Source organism: Sarcophilus harrisii, chromosome 2 (assembly GCF_902635505.1).
Source record: "Sarcophilus harrisii chromosome 2, mSarHar1.11, whole genome shotgun sequence".
Classification (NCBI taxonomy): Eukaryota; Metazoa; Chordata; class Mammalia; order Dasyuromorphia; family Dasyuridae; genus Sarcophilus; species Sarcophilus harrisii.
Genome location: NC_045427.1, coordinates 275,196,602 through 275,217,477, shown reverse-complemented (window position 1 = coordinate 275,217,477; position 20,876 = coordinate 275,196,602). Strand labels below are relative to the sequence as shown.

Below are 20,876 nucleotides of genomic sequence, written 5' to 3'. Positions count from 1 at the left end.
TTCCCCACGAACAATATTCCATCACCTTGAACCTTGACTTTGTACTGGTTTTCCTGGTGACTGGGATGTTCTTTCTCCTTTCCTCTTAAAAAATTAAGCTTAACACCTATTTTTGCAAGAAGTCTTTCCTGGTCCTTCTCCTGTCCCTTGTATATACTGGTAATGCCTTTCTTCTAAGTCATCTTGTATGCATAAAATTATTTGCATGTTGTCTCCCCCAATAAAATGTGAGTTCCTTGAGGGGAGACTCAACCTTTCCTTATATCCCTAGGGCTATGCATAGTACATGGCAGAGTATAAAATATCTGATATTCTTCAGTTGTGTCCAACTCTTTCTGATCCTAATTGAAGTTCTATACACAAAGATGCTAAGTGGCTTGTCATTTATTTTACACATGAAGAAACTGGTCTAAGATCATGCAGATAGTGTCTAAGGCTGGATTTGAAATGAGCTATTCCTAAACCTAAGTCCACTGTGCTATGTAACTGCCCAGCACAAACTTAATAAATATTCTTTGATACTAATAATAATAATAATGGGAAAGCTTGTGATAATTAAAATAACTCGGTAACTTCCCAAGAGCAATGAATCCTGCTCTCTTTCTTTTGTTTAATTCTTAAATATTTAAAAGGCCATTTTCCATAACTTTAGAAAAGATTTACTAATGGATGAGCTCTGTAGTATATATGGCCCACTGTATATCACAGACTAGATGGAAGCTTTAATTTAGCCAGCATCAAAGAATCAGAATACAATATCTATTTAGCATCAAGACTAGAAACTTTAATCTCCTTTGACTAGTGAGAATTTACTTCAGGTTCTTTGATCATCATCATTATGAATATAAATTGTTAATCCAGAAAATTACAGCTGTAGAAGATATATGACGGCTTCTGTTTATTTAAAAGTCACATTTTTTTCAGAAAGAAAAAACTATAAATGCAGAAAATAACATAAAATTTTAAAAGCCATCATTCAATTCATCAACTATTTCTTAAATGCTTAAAATTTTCAAGGCACTTTTGTTGGTTCTGAAATACAAAGAGTAAGGAACCTACAATCTAATGAGGAGTTATTTAAGTTATAAATAACTTACACAAGGGAGAGTAAGATAAATTGAAGAAAAAATATGCAGGAATAATTCAAAAAGAGATTTTAAGATAGTCAATTAATAAGTATTTGTAAATATCTATCATAAGCCAGAGATTGTGTTATGCACTAGGAATGCAAAAAAAAAATCCCTATTGTCAAGGAGTTTGTTGTAAAATGAGGAGATACTATGCAAAAAGCTATGGACAAATGATAGATAGAAAGATAGATAGACAGATAGACAGACACAAGTGTATATGTGTGTGTGTGTTTGTGTGTACAAACATATAATAGACATATAGATAACATTCCACACACATAATATCTGTGTGTAGTGTGGTAAATTGTAATAATTTCAGAAAGAAGTTTTTAAGATTAAGGAAGATTGGAAAAAACTTCTTGTAAAGATGGAACCTTATTGATCCCTGAAAAAAAGCAGGGGAGTCAGATGTGAATCTAAAGCTGGTAATTATTTCAGGAATGGGGGATAATGAGTACAAATGCTTCAATTTGAGAGATGGAATTCTGGTGTGAGGAACAACAAAGGATACTGTCACTGTATTTCAGAATATGTAGAGAAGATTAAGGTGAAAGAAATCTGGAAAGGTAAGAAAGGATGAGGCTACAAAATTCTAAAACCAAAATATAAGTTTTTTATTTGGTCCAGAAGATAATAGGAAGTTACTGAAGTTTATTGCATGGGGGAATAACATGGTCATATAGAAGCAGAGAAGTATTCACGAAAGAAATGACTTTCTACTTCTGACTTTCAAAGTCAGAATTGGACTTTGAAAGAATATATACTTAAATGGATAGAGAAAGGAATGGGGACTCTGTTGGGCATGGCATAATCAAACACAGATAGATGAGAGAATAATGAAAGTGGTAAGAGGTGAGGTACAATTTAAATAAATGAAGTGAAATAATATGACAGATAGGTAGACTAGAGGTCTTTTGTTGAAAGACTTGAATGCCTGAATCAGGAGTTGATGCTTTATTTGACTGGCTGTGAGGACCACCTAAAGGTGTTTAAATAGATGAGTGATATCTGGATAATATCCATAGAAAAATAACCTGACATTTCTTTTCCATGGAATATTAATCATGTCTTTTCATAGTCCTTTCTTTATATCATAATTTTCAAAGTTATTAATTAAGTACTTAGGTATTAGATGAAAGTTTTGCTGAGATTTAGTCTAATCTAGCATCATTATTCTGTTCATTCTTTCCTTTTCTATTCTCTTGAGAAAAAGAAGATAGAATTTTGTAAGCCTCATGGTATGAAAGTCAAATAAAATTGGGGGCCACTAATCTATAAAGATCCCTGTAGTCTGCGTATTGTTTTAGTTTTCTTGCATGTCTACTTATTTAAAAAAATATTTTCCAATTACATTTTAATTTGGTTCCAACTGAATTCAGGAGTACTATGGGTTATATGTGGCCCTCCTGTGGCTTGTTTGATACTTCTGTTTAGTACTAAAGGTAAGAACTGTGTGAAATAAAATGCTTTGTAATTTTTTTTTTCATTCAGGTTCATTGAAAGTCCTTTAAATAATATCTTAATTTACTGGATTTGGGGGATTTGTTTTCCCCAGACATCAAGTTGTGAGTGGTAATACAACTTCTCATTTTATTTTAGCATATAGGAAGGGCCTCTTATTGTGATGATGATCATCTTTGCAGTTATTGCAGTTATTACTTATTGCTATTTATTTTACATTTCTCTAATGTCTTTCTTCTACAGAGCTCAAAGCCATCCAAAAATGTAATTAGTGAGCTGGACTTGCCATTTAGTATATTTAGAAATAATTGAATCTATCTACATGGTGCATGTGACTCTATAAAATAATGCATGTATAAAAATTACATTATGAAAATTATGTGTGATTTTGAAACAAGGATACAAACTTCTACTTCCTCCTCATGCTTCTATTCAAGATTTAAATCCAATGAGGAAAGCATTTCCCATCAAGATTTTTTAGGATCAATCAAAATGAGGAATGGAATAGTGGAGTTGTTAAATAAAGAATAAGAATTACTATAATTCTGCTATTTTGCAGTTCAAAATGGTTTTTGAGGCAAGTAACTAGTCATTGTGGTTCATAACCAGTCTTGGACACTAACTATTTGTGTGACCCTGGACAAATTACTTTGTCTCCATCACCTCAGTTTCCTAATCTCTGAAGTGGAAGTAATAATAGCACCTACCTTCAACTGTTATGAAGATCAAATGATAGATAAGTAATTAGATAGATAATAGATATAGGGATATATAAATATACATATATATATGTAATACAATATATACAATATAATATAATATATTGCAAGTCAACATAAGCCCTGGTGGGAAAAATATATATCTCGTTTTTTTTTTTTTTGTTTTGTTTTGTTTTGTTTTGTTTTTTGGTCACGGATAGATCTGCTTTGTGAGGAAACATTTAAAAGGAAATTAAAATTCTTCATTGTGTTTAGGGGATTGTAACTTTTTCTTTGCATTTAGGATACCTTTGCCAGAGTAGTGAAGCCTATGGGCCTTTTCTTATAATGATTTTGTTTTTAAAATTTAATATCTTTGTATTTCCCCCCAGTTACATTTAAAAACATTTTTATATTTGTTTTTAAAACTTTGAGTTTTAGATTCTCTCCCTTAGCCTCACTTCTAGGCCTTATTAAGAAAGCATGTGTGAAATTATGCAAAACACTTCCATAAAAGTAATGCTGTGAAAGAAAACATAAATCCCCCCTTGAAAAAACTCAAGAAAAAAATTAGTAAGCGACAGACTGACAGATAGAAAGACAGAGGGACAGAAAGACAGACAGAGACAGAGAGACAGACAAAGACAGACAGAGACAGATTCAGAGAGACAGAGAGAGTCAGAGAGACAGAGAATGTTTCAATCTATAATCAGATACAATCAGTTTTTTCTCTGGATATGGATAGAAGTTTTCATCATAATTCTTTCAAGGTAGTTATGGATCACTGTATTGCTAATAGTACAGTCATTCAGAGCTTGTCATGCCAGAACTTTGCTAATACTTTGTTCATGGTACATATTATTTTGCTTGTGTTCATTTTTTTTTCTAAAAGCATCCTGTTCATCATTTCCCACAGAAAAATATTCCATCATAACAACATACCATAGTGTATTCAGCCATTCCCCCCCAAAATTGACATCCCCTCAGTTTCCTTTTTTTTTTCTCTGATAAGAGAACTACTATAAATATTTTTGTGTATATGTGCATCCTTTTCCTTTTTCTTTCTTTTTAAATCTCTTTTAAGATTCATGCTTAGTAATGACATCATTAGATCAAAGGATAGGCAAGATTTTATAACCAATTAGAAATAAATCATATCTTTTGATAATTTATCAATTGGGCCATAACCCTTATTTTTTAAAAATAAATTAGACTCGGTTCCCTCTATGTTTGCAAAATGAGGCCTTATCAGAGAAACTTGCTTCAAAATTCTTTTTACAATTACTAGTACTACCTGTATTCCCCCCCCATTGATTCTATTTTCTCTCTGGTTTCATCTTGTCTCTTCTCAAAAGTGTTTTGATATAGACCATTACTTCTCCAAATATGCCTCTATCTATCATCCTCCCCTCTTCCCCTCCTACTTTCCTTCAAAGTAAGACAGATTTCTAATGCTCATATTATGTTATTTCCTCTTTGAGCCAATTCTAATTGGCTCCTTCCCTTCTCCTCCCCTTTTCCCTCTCCATTGTAAAAGCTTTTTCTTGCCTCTTTTTATGGCAGATAATTTAAACCATTCCACTTCTCCCTTTCCTTTTCTCCAAGCAATTCTATTCTCTAACTTTAATTTCATATTTGTTTTTAGATTTTATCCCTTCACATTCACTTCACACCTGTGGGCATCTGCCTATATATACTCCTTCTAGTTGCCATAATAATGAGAAATTTCTAATGAGTTGCAAACATCATTCTCCCATGTAGGAATGTAAACAGATAAACATTATTAAGTCCCTTATGATATCTTTTTTTATTATTACCTCCTTATGCTTCTCCTGAACTCTAACTTTTGATGTTGACTCTGTTATCTTCTTCTGAGTGTATGTTTTAATCTTCCTTGTCGCCATAGTAACTTTCTGTGGAAAAAACTTTTCCTACTATCTACTCAATTTTATAGGTTATTTCTCAGTTTTTAACACATTGTTAAAGTAGGACTCTGTTTCCAGAATGGAAGATTCACTGTCCTGAACTTCAAAGGGTTTTGTGTGGCTGTTTTTAGAGAAGTGACCTGACCACAAGCATTCTTTTTTTGCTCTAGAATTATTAGGAGTGTCCTTACTTGGTCATAGTGTATTATCCTGGGGATAATTTTCTGTAATCTTTTTGCTAATATTTTATTTAAGATTTTAGCATCAATATTCATTAGGGAGACTGGTCTATAATTTTCTTTCTCTGTTTTCAGCCTACCTGGTTTAGGTATCAGTACCATGTCTGTGTCATAAAAGGAGTTTGGTAGGACTCCTTCAATCTCTATTTTTTTCAAATAGTTTATATAGCTTTGGAGTTAATTGTTCTTTAAATATTTGGTATAAGTCACATGTAAATCCATCTGGTCCTGGGGATTTTTTCTGAGAGAGTTGGTTAATAGATTTTTCTATTTATTTTGCTAAGATAGGACTGTTTAGGATATTTGCTTCTTCCTCTGTTAATCTGGGCAAGCTATATTTTTGAAGGTATTCTTCCATTTCATTTAAGTTGTCGAATTTATTGGCATAAAGTTGGGCAAAGTAACTCCTAATTATTGTTCTAATTCCCTCTTCATTAGTGGCGAGTGTTCCCTTTTCATTTTTAAGACTAACAATTTGATTTTCCTCTTTCCTTTTTTTAATCAGATTTACTAAGGGTTTATCTATTTTGTTGGTTTTTCATAGAACCAACTCTGATTTTTATTAATTAAATCAATAGTTTTATTTTTTTAATTTCAATTTTATTGATCTCTTCTGTTATTTTTAGAATTTCAAGTTTAGTGTTTGATTGGGGGTTTTTAATTTGTTCCTTTTCTAGCATTTTTAGTTGCAAGCCCAATTCATTGACCTTCTCTTTCTCTATTTTATGCAAGTAAGCATCTAAAGATATGAAATTTCCTTTTATTACCACTTTGGATGCTGTCTCCAAACATTTTGGTGTGATGTCTCATTATTGTCCTTTTCTTGGGTGAAGTTATTAATTATGTCTATGATTTGCTGTTTTACCCAATCATTCTTTTGTATGAGATTATTTAGTTTCCAATTATTTTTTGGTCTACTTTCCCCTGGCTTTTTGTTGAATGTAATTTTTATTGCATAGTGGTCTGAAAGGATGCATTTACTATTTCTGCCTTACTGCATTTGAGTTTGAGGTTTGTATGTCCTAATATATGGTCTATTTTTGAATAGGTTCCATGAACTGCTGAAAAGAAAGTGTACTCCTTTCTGTCTCCATTTCATTTTCTTCAGATATCTATCATATCTAACTTTTCTAGTATTCTATTTACCTCTTTGACTTCTTTCTTATTTATTTTGTGGTTTGATTTATCTAATTCTGAGAGTGCAAGGTTGAGATCTCCCACTACTATAGCTTTTCTATCTATTTCTTCTTGCAGCTCTCTTAATTTCTCTTTTAAGAATTTAGATGCTACACCACTTGGTGCATATATGTTTAATATTGATATTGCTTCATTATCTATGCTACCCTTTAGCAAGATATAGTGCCCTTCCTTATCTCTTTTAATTAGATCAATTTTTGTTTTGCTTGATCTGAGATCAGGATGGCTACTCCTGCTTTTTTTACTTCACCTGAAGTATAGTAGATTTTGCTCCAACCTTTTACGTTTACTCTGCATGTCTCTCCCTGCTTCAGGGTGTGTTTCCTGTAAACAACATACTGTAGGATTCTGACTTTTAATCCATTCTGTTAATCGCTTCCTCTTTATGGGAGAGTTTATCCCGTTCACATTTATGGTTAAAATTACTAATTCTGTATGACTTGCCATCTTGTTAACCTAACCCCTATTTATGCTTTTCTCCCTTCTTTCCCCCTTCTCCCCCTTCCCAGTATAAAACTTGTGAGCACCACTTGCTTCTCACAGCCCTTCCTTTTTATTATCCCTCCTCCCTGCCTTAGAGTTCCTCCTCCTATCTGACTCCTTTCCCTCACAGTTTCCATTTTCCCTTCTGCTTAGCTTATTCCTTCCCTTTTCACTTTTCCCTTCTCACTTTTCAATGAGGTGGGAGAAGTTTCACCATAAATTGAATATGTCTACAATTTTTCTCTTAAATCCAATTCTGGTGGCAGTAAGATACCCACTATATTCATCCCCCTCCATTCTTTCTCTCAGATATAATAGGTTTCCTTTGCCTCTTTGTGAGATGTAGTACCCCCACTTTACCCTTTTTCTGGTACAATGTCCTTTCCACCTCTAGTTTCTAGAACAAAGTATACATGCATTCTTTTTACATCTTTACAGCAGAAATATAGGTCCCAAGATTTCTTTTTACTTTTTTAGGTTTCTCTTGAGTTCTATATTTGTAGATCAAACTTTTTGTTAAGTTCTGTTTTTTTCATCAAAAATAGGTGATATTCGCTTATTCCATTGAATGACCAACTTCTTCCCTGGAAAAAGATGCTCATTCTGTCTGGGTAAATTATTTTTGGTTGCATACCAAGTTCCTTAGCCTTTCAGAATATCATATTCCAGGCCCTTCAGTCTTTTAATGTGGATGCTGTAAGATCCTGGGTGATCCTTATTTTAGCTCCTCTATATTTGAATTGGATTTTTCTAGCCGCTTGGAGTATTTTTTTCTTCGTTTGAGGGTTCTGGCATTTGGCTACTATATTTCTTGGTGTTTTGATTTTAGGATCCCTTTCATTAAGTGATCGATAAATTCTTTCAATGTCTATTTTGTCTCTGTTTCTATGATTTCTGGGCAGTTCTCTTTGATAATTTCTTGGAAAATATTATCCAGGCTCTTTTTTTTCATCATATTTTGCTGGGAGTCCAATAATTCTCAGATTGTCTCTCCTAGACCTATTTTCCAGGTCTGTTGTTTTCCCAAGAAGGTATTTCATATTTTTCTCCATTGTTTGATCTTTTTGGTTTTGCTTGACTGATTCTTGTTGTCTCCTTGAGTCATTCAATTCCATTTGTTTGATTCTGATTTTCAATGAAGTGTTTTCTTCACTCACTTTATTTATATATTTTTCTAATTGTCCAATTGTGTTGGTTTGTTCTATGGAATTTTTTCCTATTTCACCAATTTTATTTTGTAGAGAGCTATTTTCTGTTTCTAGTTCACTAATCCTATTTTTCAAGGATTTGATTTCTTTATCCATTCTGTCTTTGAGTGGGATGACTTCTCCAGACTCTCTTGCCAAGTCTCCCTCTCCTTTTTCCATTTTTCTTCTAGCTCTCTTGTGAGAACCTTTTTAATTTTTTCTATGAGATTCATCTGTACTGAGGAACAGATGATCTCCTCCTGTGGGGATTCACCTGGAGACAGTCTGTTTTTAGTCTCCTCAGGGTTTAGAGTCTGCTCTCTATCCATATAGAAGCTGTCAATGGTTAAGGTCCTTTTCAATTTTTTGCTCATTTTGTCAGAGAAGAATCAGAGACAAACTAGCAAAGAAAAAAAAGAAAAAAAACAAATGGAATCTGCTTTTTTTGGGGGGAAAGGCTGGGTGGTGTCACCAAGCTTCCTTTACAGACTGCGGGGGGTGGGGGGGGCAGAAGGTGGGTAGCAGCTAAGTACTAGTAGGATTGTGCTGTGCCTGTGCTCTGAGATTCTGAGAACATGCTGAGACATTGTGGGGGAGGGGTGGCCAGGTGTTGGAGAGACTCCAGCTGTTTGGGGTTGTATTCTTCACCCCCCGTGTTTTTAGCTTTTCTGCTGGGCTACTGACTTGCTGCCAGGGCAAAATGTCCAATCCTGTAGCAAAGCTCTCCCCGCAAAGATAGCTGAGTTCACACCCCTCTCCCCTCAAGTCTGCTCAGCTGTGAGCTGCCTCCCATGCTCTAGCTGCCGTTGCCCTCAGCCTGTGCCTGATCTAAAACTGTCCTCACCCTCGAGCAAAACAGACCTTTCCTGGTGAATTTCAAGGATGTCTTCTCTTGGTAATTATTTGTGGGTTTTTTTTCAGTTAAGCATTAATTCAGAGGCATGTAATGAAATGAGTTCTGAAAGAAAATTCAGAGCTTACACAGCTGTTTGCCTCCTCTCCGCCATCTTGGCCAGAAGTCCAGAATCCAGATCAGATTTTAAGGTTAATAGTACTAGTTAAATTGGCCAAGGGTTTATTCCAGTTTTGATTTGGTTTGACAATGATTTTCTGATTATTAGTTTGATTAATTATGGTTAAACAAGGGAAAAGGAAAACAAACATTTTCTTGTTGCAAATCATCTTATGTAAATGAATAATCCTGAAGTACCAAATTACCTTTTAGGAAATTATTTTTTTCCAATTTACTGAATATTATCCTAAAAACAAAATCTTATCTCCCTAAGCATCATCTTAATTCTCTCATTCAGCAACATCAACATCATCATTATCACCACCTTTGTTATCACCTAATTGACATTTATTAATGAATGCCTATTGGTTTGTTTCTATATACTTTGTACAAAAGAATGTGTTTTATTTTTTATCAAATTATCATTTTATATGGCTCCATTGTTAAATATTTTAAAACATTTTAAGGAAAGTTTTCTGCCTTTCACTCTCATTTTATATTAAAGCAAGCTGTTAACAGAAAACAAATCCCTTTCTTACATTATACAAATGTATTACTATGTAATAATACAAGTGTATTACTATGCTCTTACTTCTCTATGTAGTATTTGCTCCTCAATGTAAAGTTAAAATTCATCTTTTTTAGGCATCCTGACTCATAGGTAAGGACTCTACAATAAAATATTTTGATACTCCTCTGCAGATTAAAGAAAAAAAAAACTAGAGCCATCTTAATCAGAAGGTCTTAACTAGCATGTGTGAATTTGGATAGATAAAGAAATATTATTAATATTTATTTAGACAATAATTACATATAGATCACATATCTATATTGCATATACACACATAATTTTAAAGTGTATTTCAATATAAATAATATCTTTTGAAATCCTAGCTAATCTATTTTGTGAATTTAAAAAGTCATTCTGGGAAGTAGTCTTTGGTTTCTCCAGACTACCAAAAATAAAAATCAAGAGCTACTTTGTTAGTTAAAGTAGATTACATTTTGAGCCAGGCTTTCATGGTAATAAATAGATAGATAGATAAATAGATAGATAGATAAAAGCTGTAGATTCCTATCATCACCAGTATAATCAAGACACTTAAAAACTTACTTCCTCATGAGGGGAAAAAAAATTTTTTTAAGGTTACTGAATTTCCTAATGGCTGGCCTAATGTCCAGCCTCACACTTTATAAAACATATGCAATTTAAATTCTAGACATGGCTTATAGAAAGCAAATTTGCATATCCAGATTGTAGCAGCAGAATGTCTATCCAGTTAACAGCTTCATTTCCCTTTTCCACTTTGCTAAAAGAGATTTGACCTGATAATTCAAAAGAGCTTTTATTGGGGTAAGAAAAAATATGTACTGGACTCGATGTTTCCCATGATAATAGTCATATACCTTCCTACATATGCTGTTTTATCAAAATGCTGTCTGTCCAAAGAAAGTGGTTCATTAGTTTAAGCAATATCAACCAAAAGGGAGTTTCATAATCCTGGAGTGATGCCATGACAAGGAATTTATAAGCTCTGGTTATCCTTTTTGTAGCTCTCAAAGTCAGAAAATAATTTCTTTCACTTACCAGTTTTGGTGATTTCAGAATAAAGGCAATTCCTACTTTATAAACTTGAGCCTAAAATTGTTGTCCATTCCTTGTGTCTGTAACTCATAATGCTATATTTTTTTCTTATAGGAAAAAGAAATTGAGACAGCTAGATGTATGTGTGTGTTTATACATATGTATTTATATAGCTGAAAAAGAAATCATGATGCTAAATGAAGTTTCTGAAGTTTACATATCAAAGGCTATTTAATCCATAAATTTAGTATATTCTAATCATCAATAATAGTGCTGATGACCCTAAGAAAAAGAGTGGTTTAATAAATAAATAATTGGTCTCAGAGTCAAAAAGAAGATCGAGATACTTAGTATGTGATAAAGGACAAGTTTTGTTACCTCTCATGGCTCTATGAGACTATAAATTGCAGAAATGATAAACTACATTAAGAGAGAGAGAAAATTTACTCATCCTTCCTATCCTGATGAAACTAATATATTTCTGTACATAAGCATATATGCTCTTAAAACATTTTTCTTAGTTCCCTCAATGAAAAAGTCCAGAATAGATATTAATAATAGGTTTCTGAACACAAAACTTTGAAGTACAATTCATTCACCTTCAAGAGGGAAAATAGTCTCAGGTTTTCCTGGGAATAGCCTTAAAGAAGCTAGTATAGAAATGGGGCCCATAAATTAAAGAACAAAATGTTGGGATTAAAGAAGCTAGATAGAGTAGTGGAACAGGGAATGTTGCAGAAAATCAGAAATAGAGATTTGCCCTTTCATCTTTCTTCAGTGCAACAAGGGATCCCAATGGAAAGAATTCTTAGCCTGTACTCAGGAAGACTCACCTTCATGTGTTCAAATCTGTCCAGCTGTGACTCTAGACAAGTCATTTAACTCTGTTTGCCTCAATTTCTCATCTGTAAAATTAACAGGAGAAGGAAATGACAAAGCACTCCTGTGACTTTGCCAGGGAAACCCCAAATGGAGTCATGAAGAGTAAAACACCTAAAAACAAATAATTAACAACTTTCCTTCATCATTATTAGTATCACAGCTCCTTATTGACTACTGAAGAAATGGTAAAGTGGATGGCCCTGTGTAATAGCCAGTGGATAGAGAAGTAAAGTAAAGAGGAACAGGAAATCCCCAGCTGAGTAAGAATAAAGCTGGTCTTCCAGATATATGAGCCATGCATAAAAGGGACTCCTGTAATTTGGGTACTGTTTGAACAATAATCTGAAAAAAATATGACTTCTGAATATTACAGGATTGTTAGGATGGCAGGAGAGATAGCTTCAAAATATTTTTATTTCCCCTTTTCACTTGGAATGTTGACTTTTCTCTGTATGTTTTCTTTCATTAATTTTCATGTCTTTCATGCATTGTTTTCACTTTTTTTCCCTCCCCCTATATATACTATTTCTTTGCTCACTGTATGTTTGTTTGGCTGGTTTTCTGGGCAGAGAGCCCAGTTGGTTTAATTTGTGCTTATTATTGTCTATAGCATCACATATTTTGTTTTGGAGATGGGCACTTTATAAATTATTAATGATTATTATTATACTTCAAATTCCACTTTGCTTTTGGATTTTAGAAACAAATAACAAATATGAAACCCAATAGATAATAACTAAGACTATCAAATATATCCCCTATGTTATCATTTATGGAAGGAAAATGAAGGTTATCTTGGGAATATAAACAGTAGAGCTGTTTTTGTTAATGGTTAAAACTTTGCAGAAATATATGTTAAGGGTCCAATTCATCTCTAGACAAAATGGTCATAATTTTCATTTATTCTCATTTAACTCATTCCAATTCTTTTCAATTGAATTATTAATTATTGACTATTGATAAACATAATGCACAGTGTGTATCCTAAGAGAAAAAGGCTTATCTGATAGTCATACATGTGTGAAATCTTGCATCATATATATATATATATATATATATATATCATCAGGCTTTGAAAAATGCATTAATAGTACTTTATAGAATTTAAGGTTTGCAAAACACTTTACAAATATCTAATTTACTTTCTCAAAGGCCTTGGAAATTTAGATGCTATTTTAATTCACATTTTACAGATAATGAAACCTACACAAGCAGAATATGAATGATTCGCTGGCTAGTAGGTGTCTTAGCCTGGATTTGAAGTGAGGTTTTTTTGTATTCAAGCTCAGACTTGAACCTACTGGGCCACACCAGTTCTGAATCAGCCTTTCTACACCAAGAGCAACTACCTGATAGAAACCATTGAAAATCAAGAAGATATTATTTTCATAGAGTAAAACCTGTCTTTTTTTAAATAAAATTAGAAAATTCTATCTTCCTCTTTTTATTCCCACAAGTTTCCTTCATTAAAAAGTTTAGTAGAAGAGCTTATTCAATAATTTAAAAGGAAAGCTCAGAATAAGAAGCAAATACAGCCCTATATAATAAAGAAATATTGTGGAAATAGAGGCAGAGTGAGTTTTTCATTGAAATTGAATAAAGAATACTAATAAAATGAGGTTTTTTATCTCTTAGCTATAATATAACACATTTATTTAAATGGACTACATATTTTCCACAAAGAACATTATAAACTTCATTTTTTTTTTCTAAGAGAAAAGCAAACCCTCTCTATACCCCCCTTTCTTGGCACTAATATTGACAGAATAACTTTAAAGCTGAGGATTATATTTTTTGTTTCATAAGAGATCCCAAAAAATTCTAACTGAAGACTAGTTTAGGAGATGTTAAATAATAAATATTTCTCAGTTGCATATTACACTATTAAACAAAATATACTGCTGGCTAATGAGTTTTTAATACTAAAGTAAAAATTTGAAAGATTATCCAAAATAATTCATAAATCTCTCACCATCACTCTCTCTTTTTTTAAACATTGATAATCTTATTTTAAGGCCACTTCCCAGAAATTGGTTTGGGGGATTTTGATTTATTATACTGTGATTTTGAGTGTTCTTAGCATTAGAACATTCCCCAATTTCCATTATTCTAATATTGATTCTACTTTGTTTTTAATTTGTATCCAAAGCAAATAGTGTGCCTATACTTGTAAAGGATATGCATTATCAGAATACAACACCTGCAGGACAAAAGAGAGGTTAATTTCATTGTTGCTATGAAGCAAAAGGAGATCATTATGGAGCCTGCAGTAACCAAGCTCTGTGAAATAGCTGCATTAGTCATTAACTTTCCAACACTAAATTTCATATCAAACTCAATTAACTACTACATAGCTTTTAATGACAATATTTTTTCAGATGCAGCTCTTGTTTACTAATAAGATTTCCCCTCACGACTATCTGTTCCATTACTTCTTCCATGTTAATATTCAAGTCTTGATTTTCTCCCAAGAAAATGGGGCAATGAAAATTGCATTTGCTAAAAGTTCTCTGTGAATTATGCTTCTACATTTCAAGTGTTTTAATGTAATGTTTTAGAAGCTAAAGGGAATGATTATAAAGCAAGGTGAAGTCCCCTCTGCCTGTTCCTAGTTCTGATTAAGGTTACTGCTTATGTATATTTGCCCATGACATTGCAACCTCATTTGAGTTTATCATGATCAGAAGCATCTAAATCAGAAATTTCCTATTGTTTATTTTTATCACAAAGTCAAACCCCAGAATAATAAAAGTCACAAAATTAATGTCATTGGGAAACAATTTACATGGCTAATTAGCATAGCATTCTCATATAAAAAAAGACTTAATTAATTAATTAATTAAGGGATCAGGTCATCCATTGTCAGCAGTGAACTGATTCAGTCCTTAATCCCCTGCTGTTTGCTCTCCTTGGGTGCTCCTTTTATGGACTTAGAGAGATCCATGTTTAGATTCACACTCATATGTTGAAATGTGTCATCTTTAACTTCCTTTAACATTTTAAAAAGTCTTATTTTTATTCTCACTTGTAAATGTGTTCTTTGTTTCTCTTAAAAACAAGTACTGTTGAGTTGGTGAAAGGAAATTTGGGATTTCATGTATCTAAATATTCTGACAGCTGCTTTTGGAAAAAAAAAAAACACAAAAATCCCCATTAGTCATGTACTGTATACATACATGTCCAGTTAGAAAAGCAAATAGAAAATGTCTATTCCCCAAAGAAAAGCAGTTGGAAATTATTTTGGAAGTGATACTTCAGCACCAAGGATAAAGGGAAAGCTCAAAAAAGTAGCTGTTAATGAGCATAATAGCAAAAGGGCATATTTTATAAATAGAGGCACTAAATGAGAGATTTAAGTTCTCTATATTTTAAGACATTCAAAAATGATTCCCAGGGTAAATTTCAATATAGATGCTTAAATATGTACTTCATTTTATAGTTTTAGAAGGAACTAGGCAAAAAAAATTTTTTTTTCTTATGTTAGTGGGAGAAGGAGAAGGAAACTGGGACCAGATTACATCAGCCATGTATTCAGAAGTTTAAATAACAATTGTTGTTCCTAAGGCATCAGAAGGCAAACACAGGACAAGTTTTATAAAACTTTACCTTAATTTAATTTTCTTTTTATGTGGAAGAAAAGAAAAAGGAACAGCAATATTACAGGACAACTTCAGAAATGGTGTAGAAGAAGACTAGCCAAACCACTGAGGAGGTCATCCAGACAGCAGGAATATTAGAAAGATAAGGGAGAGAAGTATTCCATACATTACAGCTTCTTATTACAATTCATTTTTTATGCTAAATGTTTTGTTTTGTTTTGTTTTGTTGTCCTAAATTGAAAAACTGCAAGTGATTTCAATGGCCTTCAAATCTAGAACCCTAGGGAGAAATCCCAAGTGTAATGCCCTAGTTGCTGTTGTAGTAAGGACCCTATCATTTTACAACAGCTTTTTACTTAGTGGTTAAATACTACCTGGATTATTTTTTTCTGTGTTGGATTCCTACTTTGGTAGGCAGGGCAGAATAAATAGTCTATATAATCTCTCTCAAATCTAGGATTCAATATTTGACTTCATTTAATAGAAATTACTTTTGTTTCTGATTTCCATTCTTTCCCCACCTACCTCACACATATTCATCAATAATGTAAATGATGGACTGACTAACTTTGAAAGATATATTATAAATTTGTATTTTTTTTAATTTGGTGCCTTTTAGTTTCCAGGTAGATCTGAAAAATGCCAAATTGAAACTGAAATTAAAGTTAAGTTAAACTCAAACTTTAAATTAATTGGCATTTTTTAAATAAACAATGACATTTATCCTTTAAAAAAAACTGATCATTGATTTCTATTTTTTCATACCATATAATTAATACTTGACCCAGTTTCAAACTCCAAATTGACTTAGATTTATTGTGCCTCATCAGTAGAACCATAAACTATAATACTTTTTTTGCCTGGGATAAATTAATTTGTAGGGTAGAGGTAGTATATTTAAAGGTTCCCAGCAAATCTAGTCCCAATGCTCTATGACACAAATAATGTAATACCTAAGAAAAGACACAAAATAAGGTATTATGTAGGTATGGGGATGTGATGTAAGATGGGCCTATGAGCAAAGCTAGAGTTTTTGCTGTGATATTAAGCATTTAGAGGATCATAAAGTTAAGAAAATTGTGCAAAGGATAGTACAGCTAAAACATACCTCACTTTCTCCTAAATCTGCCATGTAAGACCAAACCCTAATGTTCATACCCTTTTGATTATAGCTTTTATCTAATATTCATATAGGAAGAGGTAACTAAATTATATCAGTCTTAATTATCTCACTCTAAATGAAACCAGGACAAAAGAGAAGAATTTGTATTGTATGGAAATATAGTAGTGAAAAACTTTACTTCAAAGAGATAAATAATAAAAATTTGCTGAAGTGGTTTTATTGTACATCATTTCATAGAATATTTAGTTATCTCATATTTCAGTATTAACAATAAGCATTTATAAATACGTTACCATGAAAATAACTGCAACTTATATACCATCATCTGTTGTAAAGATATGTATAGATTTTAGATATTATACATGTAAGAGAAATTATGTGGAGAATTCTATAGGAGCAGAATTACAATAAAAAACAAAAAATTTTTCCAAGAAACCCAACTGACCAAATTCATTACAAGTAATTAAATTCACCCAAAAGTCATTTGATGATTAAACTAAAAGAAATAAAAAGTAATTTTATTGAAGATTTTATAATTATCTTCATTATCAGTGACAGTAAAATTCTAATGTTGCATTTCTCATTTGATAACATAAAGAAAAAGAAATGTCATAAATGGGGAAAAGGAAAGAATATCTACAGTAAGTCTTGTAAAGACTAGGGATTCCATGTTATAGATCAAAAGATTAAGGGGTGAATTTTTCAAGGATTTTAAAAGAGGGAAATAAAACAAAAACTTAGTAAAAATTTTATATTGCCAATAAAAGATGATGGAATGTTAAAATTGTTGACTCATACATAACATTTTTAGTTCTGCAATTTTTTTATAATAAACTACACAATATTGAGAGTTTTCAGGAAATGTTTTCTCTAAATTTATCAAAGGTTTCTTAATTCTCAAATACAATGGTTATTTCTCAATCATCCTTCTTGCCTCATGTATAGATGATAATGTTGACAATGTTAATAATTCCTCATGGAGTTTTCCTGACTCTTTTTTGTTATGCTTTTTTTTTGTTTATGCTTTTTTCCTACCAATCTGGTACTCCCTTTTATTCTCCTTTGTTGGATCTTCATCTAAATCATGTACAGTAACTATGGATTCCCCTCAAGCAAGGATCCTTTTTTTATTTTCTCTGTATACTCTCTCAGTTGGTTACATTATCATCTTTATGAAAATAATTTATTCTTGACTTCTGGCCAAGATGGCAGAGAGGAGGCACAAGAGACTTGTTTGGTTCTGTACACATAGATTGTATCAAGGATATACCGTGACATATTTAACATATATAGGACTGCTTTCCACCTAGGGGAGGGGGTAGAAGGAGGGAAGGGAAAAATAGGAACAGAAGTGAGTGCAAGGGATAATGTAAAAAATTGCCCTGTCATGGGTTCTGTCAATAAAAAGGTATAATTATTAAAAAAAAAAGAAAATAATTTATTCTTTCAACCTTAGTCTCTCTCCTGAGTTCAGTTAAACATTCTCAACTTCCTCTTGAATACTTAATACTTCATACTGGATATACTATACAAATTTTAAATTTAACAAGTTAAAAATTAACTTCTGCCCAAATTTGTCCCAATTCCAAACTTCCCCACTGTTGGCTAGGTGTATGCTTATTGTCACTTAGGTCTGAAAATTGGCAACCTCTGTGTCATTCCCTTACCCCAAATCTCTCTTAATTTTTAACTTGTATCTTCTTCATTCCATTCACAACTTCTGCTCCAGGAATTTATTATCTATCACATTTAGACTGTTACAACATCTTCTTGATCAAGTTCCCTGTTTGAAATTTCTCCTGTACTGTTCGGGGATTATTTATATAACCTTGCAGTCATTCTACTTATGGTCACACTTCATTATTAGAAGTCTCCAAAGCCCTGAAGATTCAGAACATCTGGTCAATTTCAGAATCCCCATGGAAGAGTGGCTTTTTGATTGCCAATTCAGCAAGTATTGTCTGTATATTCCAAATGTCTATTGAAATAGAATATCTGGCATATCCCACCAATACCTCTGTAGACCAGTACCACAGTGTTGCCACCTCATATATATAGGTCTTTATAGATATTTTAAAGTCCTATGCAAGTCCACAGTCAGGTAGTTTAATGGCATCTTTATCATCTATCAATAGATTCTGAGATTTTAAATCTCTGTGAAGAACTCTTTGTGAGTGACAAAAGACAATGCCTTGTAAGATTTGGTTAAAATTATTTTTAACAAGTGAAGAATCCATATACTGACCATGAGTAATAGAATCCAAGTATTTATTGAGATCCATGGAGAGGAATTCAAAATTGAGGCAGAATCTAGTATCTTTCATGAATACATATTAAAGTCTGACAATATCAGTATGATGAAGTTCTTTCCACAAAGAAATTTCTCGAATTGCAATGCACGAAAAGTCCTCTTCCTCACTCTCTAATCTTAGAAGCCACATGACCTGTAGTTTTACGTCAGCCCTTATATACAACATCATACCTATGTTTGCAAATTTTCTCAAGTTTTGTGTAGTCTTGTTTTTTAATATGCTTTACACTGAGAGCAGGTTTAGACTGAAGGGGTAGCAATGGTTACTACAATGATAGCAGAAGTATCTATTCTACCTTAACTTTCGAGACACTGTTCTGTCTTTTTTAAGACTCAATTCAAGTTAACTCATCATATATTAACACTTTTCAGTTTTCTCCAGCAGTTAGTCTTGTCTGCTAAAGTCACCTTCCATCTAATCTATATTTATTTTGTATAAGTGATTTATATATAGGTTATCTCTCTCCTTAGAATGTGAATCCCTAAAACTTAGGGTCTTTATTTTTTGCTTTATATAACATTGATGAGTGTAGGTATAATTTTTTGAGAATGATTCTCTCCGGAGATTTAATCAATTATATTCTATTATAAAGTTTCCATCTCTCTCTCTCTCTCTCTCTCTCTCTCTCTCTCCTCTCCTCTCCTCTCCTCTCCTCTCCTCTTCTCTTCTCTCTCTCTCTCTCTCTCTCTCTCTCTCTCTCTCTCCTTCTCTTTTTCTTTTTCAACCTATAGGCAATATATTAGCTTCTCAGGTTGGGAATTTATACCAGATGAAATGTTAGTTATCACAAATAGCTCAGAGACCCTGTGAAGCAGATAACTAATATAAGACAGAGTTTGATGCATCAGAGTAATTTAAATTTATGTTTTTTTTTTCCTTTAGCTAATCTTTAGTCATTTTAAGTTAGATGGTGTAATGTCCAGGCTAGCTTTCTTGAGGATCTCTGGACAGGCCTTGGTCTTAGCAGGAGAGTCACCACAAGGAGGGTATATCTCCTTAGTTCATTAAGTACTAGGTAGAGTTAGGGAATCTGTCTTCCTAATTTTGCTTCTATTCAGCTCTTGAACTAACCAATCTTTCCTTTTGATAAATCTCACAGATAGTTTGTATTTTTTTAAGAATTCCTGGTTTTGATTCAAGTCCCACTTCAAGCTCAGAGGTCATGATAGTCCCAAACATGCTTCAGGGCTATCCAAAAGTGGTTCTTGGCACAATGTAAGTGCTTAATAAATATCTGTTATTTATTGACATTCTAATTAGGGAAACAACATGCATATGCACACAAAATACATGCAAAGACAGTTTATCTTCTTGAGGAGGAGGATGACAGGTACTTCCAGTTAGAAAGAAGCACAAAAACATCCCATGAAGAAAATGACAGTTAGCTGAATCTTTAAGGGAAACAAGAATTTCTAATAAGTAACCATAGGAAGAAACCACATCAGGAATATGGGACATCTAGTGGAAAAGGTTTGAGATGGAGAATGGAGTGCATTGTTTGCAGTGACAAGTTTGGCTGCATGGTGAATGAAGGAATATAATACATTATCAAATTAGGAAAATAAAATAAGTTAGTGAAAAACTTTGAACATCAGTCAATGAAGCTTATATTTAATCCTAGTGAGTCATTTAATTTTTTTAGGTAGAGGGAGGGCATTGTCAGTCTTGTGCTTTAGACCAATTACTATGGCATGCTGCAGGAGGGCCATACATTAGAGTGAGGAAATTTGAGGCAAGAAATTACTGAGAAAGCTATGTGAATGGCTATGTGATGAGACAGATGCAAGATACCTGGAGATGAAACATTTGATTGGAAAAGTGAGATAAGGAATTATAAAGCATCAGGGATTTCATGGTAGTTGTGTCCTTGATTGGAAAGAAGGAAGTTAATATTTTCAACAAAAAATGAGGGAGTTGGGCAGAATGGTGGATTTGGAGTCATAAATCATGAGTTCTGCTTTAGTAATTTGAGATGCCTCCTGGAAGCCTGATTTGAAAGGTCCAAAACACAATTGGTGAGGTGAGACTAGAGTCTGTAAAAGA

At 32.8% G+C, this 20,876-nt stretch overlaps 1 pseudogene; it reads right to left on the bottom strand.

Annotated features, from left to right (window-relative positions):
- Nucleotides 1-18,278: 18,278 nt before the first annotated feature.
- Nucleotides 18,279-19,997, bottom strand: LOC116420988 (annotated as a pseudogene).
- Between the last annotated feature and the right edge of the window lie 879 nt (nucleotides 19,998-20,876).